The sequence below is a fragment of the Physeter macrocephalus genome, chromosome 2 (assembly GCF_002837175.3).
Source record: "Physeter macrocephalus isolate SW-GA chromosome 2, ASM283717v5, whole genome shotgun sequence".
NCBI lineage: Eukaryota > Metazoa > Chordata > Mammalia > Artiodactyla > Physeteridae > Physeter > Physeter macrocephalus.
The window spans coordinates 18,094,682-18,102,447 of record NC_041215.1 but is presented as its reverse complement, the minus strand read 5'-3'; positions in this window follow the sequence as shown (position 1 = coordinate 18,102,447).

Below are 7,766 nucleotides of genomic sequence, written 5' to 3'. Positions count from 1 at the left end.
GCCGCTCCGCGGCATGTGGGATCCTCCCAGACCGGGGCGCGAACCCGGTTCCCCTGCATCGGCAGGCGGACGCGCAACCACTGCGCCACCAGGCAAGCCCCGGGATCTTTTTTTAGTTGCAGCCTGCAGACTTATTTGCGGCATGTGGGATCTGTTTTTAGTTGCAGCATGCGGGCTTCTTAGTTGTGGCATGTGGGCTTCTTAGTTGCGTCATGCATGCGGGATCTAGTTCCCCCACTGGGATCGAATCTGGGCCCCCGCATTGGGAGCGTGGAGTCTTACCCACTGGACCACCAGGGAAGTCCCTCACTTTAATTTTTAAAAAATCTACATGCTAATGATTTCCAAATGTTTATCTCCTGTCTGGACCTGGAGCTCCAGAAAAGTGCCTCTCAGATAACCGCCATTTGGATATTTAATAGGAGTTAAAATGTTCAGTTCCATCATGTCCCTCTTTTGCTCAAAACCCTCCAATGGCTCCCATCTCACCAAGAATAAAAGGCAAAGACCATCACGAGAATGAGAAGACAAGCCACAGACTGGGAGGAAATATTTGAAAAGTTATCTGATAAAAGATTGTTATCCAGATATACAAAGAACTCTTAAAACTCCACAATACGAAAATGAACAACCTAGTTAAAAAATGAAGACCTGAACACAGACACCTCACCAAAGAGGATACACAGATGGCCAATAAGCACATGAAAAGATGTTCAATATCATACGTCATCAAGGAATTGCAAATTAAAACAACAGTGAGATACCACTACACACCTATTAGAATGGGAGAAATCCAAAACTCTGAAAACACCAAATGCTGGCGGGGATGCGGAGCAACAGGAACTTTCATTCATCGCTGCTGGGAATGCAAAGTGGTTCAGCCACTGTGGAAGATAGTGCCGTTTCTTACAAAACTAAACATACTCTTACCATATGAACCAGCAATCATGCTCCTTGGTACTTACCCCAAGGAGTTGAAAACATGTCCACACAAAAACCTGTACCTGGATGTTTCTAGCAACCTTTTTTTTTTTTTTGGCTCGTCACGGGGCATACGGGATCTTGGTTTCCTAACCAGGAATTGAACCCGTGCCCCCTGCAGTGTAAGCGTGGAGTCTTAACCACTGGACCACCAGGGAAGTCCCTCTAGCAGCTTTATTTTTTTTTTATTTTTTATTTATTTTTATTTATTTTTTTTTTGGTGTACGCGGGCCTCTCACTGCTGTGGCCTCTTCCGTTGTGGGGCATGGCTCACGGGCCCAGCCGCTCCGCGGCACGTGGGATCCTCCCAGACCAGGGCACGAACCCGTATGCCCTGCATCGGCAGGCGGACTCTCAACCACTGCGCCACCAGGGAAGCCCAGCAGCTTTATTCTTAATTGTCAAAAGTTTGGAAGCAACCACGCTGTCTTTCAGTAGATGAATGGATAAATAAAGTGTGATAAGTCCAGACAATGGAATATTAGCACTCAAAAGAAATGAGCTATCAAGCCATGAAAAGGCATAGAAGACCCTTAAATGCATATTACTGAGTAAAAGGAGCCCATCTGAAAAGGCTTATGTTTGTTCTGCATGATTCCAGCTATATGACATTCTGGAAAAGGCAAAATTATATAGACAGTAAAAGGATCAGTGGTTTCCAGGGATTTTAGGGGAAGGAGTGATGAATAGGCAGAGCCCAGAGGATTTTTACAGCAGTCTGTCTACTCTGTATGATACCACAATGGTGGATGCTTGTCATTATACATTTGTCCAAAGCTCTAGAATGTACACCACCCAGAGTGAACCCTAATGTAAACTGTGGATGCTGGGTGATGATGAGGCGTCCATTTAGGTTTATCAGTGGTAACAAAGGCACCACTGATGGGGGGGGCGCTTTGATAGGGGGCATGCTGTCCATTTGTGGGGGCAGGGAACGTATGGGAACACTCTGTGCCTTTTGTTCAATATTGCTGTGAACCTAAACCTGCTCTAAAAGATAAAGTTTACTTTTTAAAGTTTATTTATGGCTGCGTTGGGTCTTCGTTGCTGCGTGCGGGCTTTCTCTAGCTGCGGCAAGTGGGACTACTCTTCGTTGCGGTGCGCGGGCTTCTCATTGCGGTGGCTTCTCTTGTTGCGGACCACGGGCTCTAGGCGCGCGGGCTTCAGTAGTTGTGGCACGTGGGCTCAGTAGTTGTGGCTCGCGGGCTCTAGAGCGCAGGCTTAGTAGCTGTGGTGCACCGGCTTAGTTGCTCCGCGGCATGTGGGATCTTCCCCGACCAGGACTTGAACCCATGTCCCCTGCATTGATAGGTAGATTCTTAACCACTGTGCCACCAGGGAGGTCCAAGATAAAGTTTATTTTTTTAATGTAAACACATTTAAAAGACCAAAGTCGGTCATCACAGGGACCTGTAGGCCATTTGTCCCCTCCCTGACTGCATCTCCTACTGCCCTTCTCCTGGCCCATTCCCCTCCCACCACTGGCCTCCTCACTCGCTATTCTTCACACCTGGCACATTCCTGCCCCAGAGTTTTTGCCCATGTGCTCCCAACCCATGCATGGCTCCTGTCTCCCAGAGGATCCCGGTAATGTTACAGACGCCTCCACCTTGCATTCCCAGTTGATTTTTCTCCACGGTACTCATCCCCCATGCTGGAACGTAAACTTTGTGTCTGTCTCCACCACCCATGCATCCCAGCACCTAGCACGGTGCCAAATGCCTGGTGCACGGAAGAGAGAGCGAAGGAGTACTCCCGGGTGACTCCTTGCTGCCGCTCCTCGCACCGAATCCGGATTTACGAGATGCTTCCTGAGGCGTCAGTATTACACTCCCGGCTTCTCAGATGCCAGTGGGGAGAATGACTCGAGCCCTGGACTGAAGTCACAGCTTTAGGCTCCGCCCCTCATCTCCCGTGTCCAGGTCTCAGTCACCCTCCCCATCTGCTGCCTGGCACAGTGATAGCTGCCCCTCCCACCTTCCCTGGTGGGAAGGAGAGTGCCAGGTGTGGAGGGAAGGGTGGGAATGCAAAGAGGTGTATAAAAGTCCAGATGTTTGCAGCATCACTCCTCACGCGGTGAAAATACAATTCCCAGTTGGTCTTAGCAGTCTCGGAGTCTGTGCGTTCACGTCTACATCCTCTGGTATCTGCTGCCTTATTAGGCAGGAGTTTCTCACGTGGCTCAGAGGATGTGTCAGGGTTCTCTAGAATCAGTATGATGTTGGATGTACATATATATACATCCTGTTGATTCTGTTTCTCTGGAGAAATGGAATATATATACATATATAAAGAGAACACACACACACGTATATATATTTATACAGATAAAGAGAGAAATTTGTTTATTTTAAGGAATTGGCTCACATGACTGTAGGCGCCGGCAAGTCCGAAGTCTAATCTGTAGGGCAGGCCAGTAGCCGGAAATTCAGGGAAGAGAGGATGTCGTAGTGTTGAGTCTGACTTCCACAGGGCAGCAGGCTGGAAACTCAGGCAGGGTTTCTGTACTACAGTCTTGAGAATTTCTTCACTGGGAATCCTCATTCTTTGCTCTTATGTCGGATTGGATGAGGCCTGTCCACATGATGGAGGGTCATCAGCTTGACTCAACATCCTCAGTATGATTTAAACATTAATCACATCTATGAAAATCTCCACAGCAACATCTAAGCTGGTGTTCGACGAAACAGCTAAGCACCATGTGCCAAATTGACACCTAAAATGAACCATTGCAGAGAAAATGAACTTCTCTCTTTTGACTCCACGTCAAGGGCTTGAAATAAAATGCTCACGCACGTCCAGCAGGTGAAAATGTGAAATGCATCCTCTTCAGTTGCCCCAGTAAAGTGAGTACTTTTTCAGTAATCTCTTCAGATCTTCCTTAGGCATGAAACTGCTTATTTATTAACCAAACATATATTTATGCCTCAAACATGACCTCCTGCCCTGAAAAATGGGCATCACAGGAAAACGATTTCCCCGAGTCAAGCAGTGCGATGCGTTGTGCAGAGAACAAGAAGCCATCCTTCCAAATTATAAACCCAGGGCAATAGATTTCTTTTAGCCGGAAGCCCAGGTTTTAACTCAGCTCAGCAAATGATCGGCATATCGTGTTACACTTGCACTAAATCATGTCACTTCCTGCAACTACAGGGCAAAACCTAACTCCCCACGTTTGTCATAATTCGATAGGTTTTTTATTCTAACTATAAATATGTCTAAACATGTTTTAGGTTGCATTTATTAAGCTCTTCTAAAACACTAGTTCGGAATTATTACACTTTGGACCTCCATCAAGAATAATCACAATACATTTTTCACACACACATATACATATATAAGCCAAACATATGATTTGGGCTAGGCTTGATATATTTAGGCATTTCACCAAGGAGGATATCCAGATGGCAAATAGTGCGCGAAAAGATGTTTAGTGTCATTAGCCATTAAGGAAATGTAAATTAAGACCACAATGAGAAATCACTACACATCTATCAGAATGGCTAAAATAAGAATTAGTGGGCTTCCTGGTGGCGCAGTGGTTAAGAATCCGCCTGCCAATGCAGGGTACGCAGGTTTGAGCCCTGGTCCGGGAAGATCCCACATGCTGCGGAGCAACTAAGCCCGTGTGCCACAACTACTGAGCCTGTGCTCTAGAGCCCATGAGCCACAACTACTGAGCCCAGGCGCCACAACTACTGAAGCCCACGCGCCTAGAGCCCATGCTCTGCAATGAGAGAAGCCACCGCAATGAAAAGCCCACGCACCGCAACGAAGAGTAGCCCCCACTCGCCGCAGCTAGAGAAAGCCTGCTCAGCAAGGAAGACCCAAAGGAGCCAAAAAAAATAAATAAAAATAATAAAGTTCCCTTTAAAAAAAAAAAGAATTAGTGACAACATCGAATGCTGGCAAGGATGTGGAGAAACTGGAATACATTGGAATACACGTGGAATAATACATTGCAGGTGGGGATGTAAAATGGTACAGCCACTCTGGAAAACAGTTTGGCAGCCTCAGAAGAAACTAAACAGACCACTATCATATGACCCAGTAACTGTACTCCTAGGTCTTAATCCCAGAGAAATAAAAATGAATGTTCACGCAAAACCTGTGCATGAATATTCATAGCAGCTTTATCTGTAATAGCCAAAAACTGGGATCAACCCAGGCATCCTTCACACAGGTGACTGGGTAAACAGACTGTGGTCCATCTGTACCGTGGATGACTCCTCAGCAATTACAGAGAATGAGCTGTTGATTCATTGGACAACCTGAATGAAGTAATGTCAGGGAATTATGCAGTCACGCTGAGAGAGAGAGAGAAAGCCATACTGTATGATTCCATTTATGTAACATTTTTGAAATGGCAACATTTTGGAGATGCAGGACAGATTAGCAGTTGCCAGAGGAGGGGTGTGTGTGGTTATAAAAAGGCAGCACTAGGAATCCTTACGGTATTGAAACTGTTTCGTTTCTTGACTGTAGTGGTGGATATGCAAACCCACACAGGTGGTACAATTGAATGGAACCTAATACACACACAGGCACACACACAAATGAGTACAAGCAAACCTGAGAAAATCTGAATAAGATCAGTGAACTGTATCCATGTCAATATCCTGTTATACCTCAATAAAGCTAGGGGGCGGGGGGGAGTAATGGGAAAAATATGTATTCCTCTCTCCAGGCTGTGATATTATACTATTATTTTGCAAAAGATTACCACTGGGGACTTGAACAGATATTTGCACACCCATGTTCGTAGCAGCGTTATTTACAACAGGCAAGATGTGGAAGCAGTCCAAGTGTCCATCAATCGATGACTGGATAAAAAAAAATGTAGTCCATCCATACAATGGAACATTATTCAGCATTAAAAAGGAAGGAATTCTGACATGCTACAACATGGATAAACCTTGAGGACATTATGCTCAGTGAAATAAGCCAGACACAAAAGAACAAATACTGTATGATTCCACTTATATGAGGTATCAAGAACAGGCAAATTAATAGAGGTAGAAAGTGAATAGAGGTTACCAGGGGCTGGGGGAGGGGAAGGGGGATGGGGAGTGAGTGTTTAATAGGGACAGAGTTTTAGTCTGGGAAGATGAAAAAGTTCTGGAGATGGATGGTGGTGATGTTTGCACCACACTGTGGTTGAACTTAATGCCACTAATCTGTACACTTAAAATGGTAAATTTTTTGTTATGTGTATTTTACCACAATTTTTTTTAGGTTTTTTTAAAAAATAGCTTTATTGAGGTATAATTGATATAAAATAAACTACACATACTTAAAGGTACAATCTGATAAATTTTGACATATACTGTGAACTGCCAACATGAGATGATGAGCATATGCATCCCCCAACAAAGTTTCCTCATGCCCTCTTATACTCCATCCCTCCTGCCTCTCCCCACTCCTCGCTGAATACCAGTCGTGTCCCAAGGCAACCGCTGATCTGTTCCTGTAGATTAGCTTGTATTCTCTAGAAATCTATATAACTGTGATCACTACCACAATTTTTTTAATGGAAAAAAAATACTTACCATTGGGGGGAACTGAGAAAGTGCACAAGGAGTCTCTCTGTATTATTTTTTCAACTGCACGTGAATCGACAATCTCAATCAAATTTTCCATTTAAAAACGTAAACCAACATGCAGATAACTAGTGGATCCTAACAGTATTGTATGCTTTGGCTACTATAGGAGCCTCTTGTTTCTACTGCAGTGTGTGTCCTTCAAAGATTTTTTTAACATATATGTGACGATCATAAATTTCCATGGGATAGAAATTCACATAAACATATTACCATGAGGTTAAACAAAGCAAAGTTGCAGATCCCTTGCGTTCTCTCAGATGTATTTAAGCGTCCATCCAGGGGAACCAGTGAGAAGCTTAGGATAACGTTTACAAGGAAAATGGGCTCCATACAGAAACAGAGTCACAGAGGTAGAAAACAAACTTATGGTTACCAAGGGGGAAAGGGGAGGGGAGGGATAAATTGAGAGATTGGGATTAACATATACACACTACTATAAAACATAACTAATAAGGACCTACTGTATAGCACAGGAAACTCTACTCAATACTCTGTAATGGCCTATATGGGAAAAGAATCTAAAGAAGAGTGGATTATATGTATATGTATAACTGATTCACTTCGCTGTACACGTGAAACTAACACAACATTGTAAATCAACTATACTCCAACAAAAATTAATTTTTAAAAAAAGATTCTTGTGTAATGGACTGGGTAGAAATTGTTATGCAATGAACTGAGCAAAAAGATTTATTTTGTTGTTGCTTGAAATATGAAACAAACAACCAAAGAAAACACGGGCTCTGTGGCCTGCCGTATTCGTTTGGGCTATTTGGTCTCTCCTGCTCTTGTGTGAGTGTGAGTGTGAGTGTGTGTGTGTGTGTGTGTGTGTGTGTGTGTGTGTGTGTGTGTGAAATCACACTCCCTGTGGCCTTTCTGGGTACTCACACAGCAGGAGCAGCAATGAGACCTGGTTAGTGCACTCAGTACACGCAGCTTCCCCTCCTTCCCAACCCAATCAGGACAAGGGGACAGTCTAAACTCTAATCGCGTCACCCTCTGTCAATGTCTGGAGGAACAATGCACAATATTCTGCAGTCTGCAGAACTACCCCCAGTTTTACGCCACGAGCTGTGTATCACATCTGCTTATTTAACTCCATCTGACTTTCGGTGCTTATATGAACTTGATCAGATGAATAGATGAGCGTGAGAAGATGTGTCCGCTTATCGGTGATCTGGT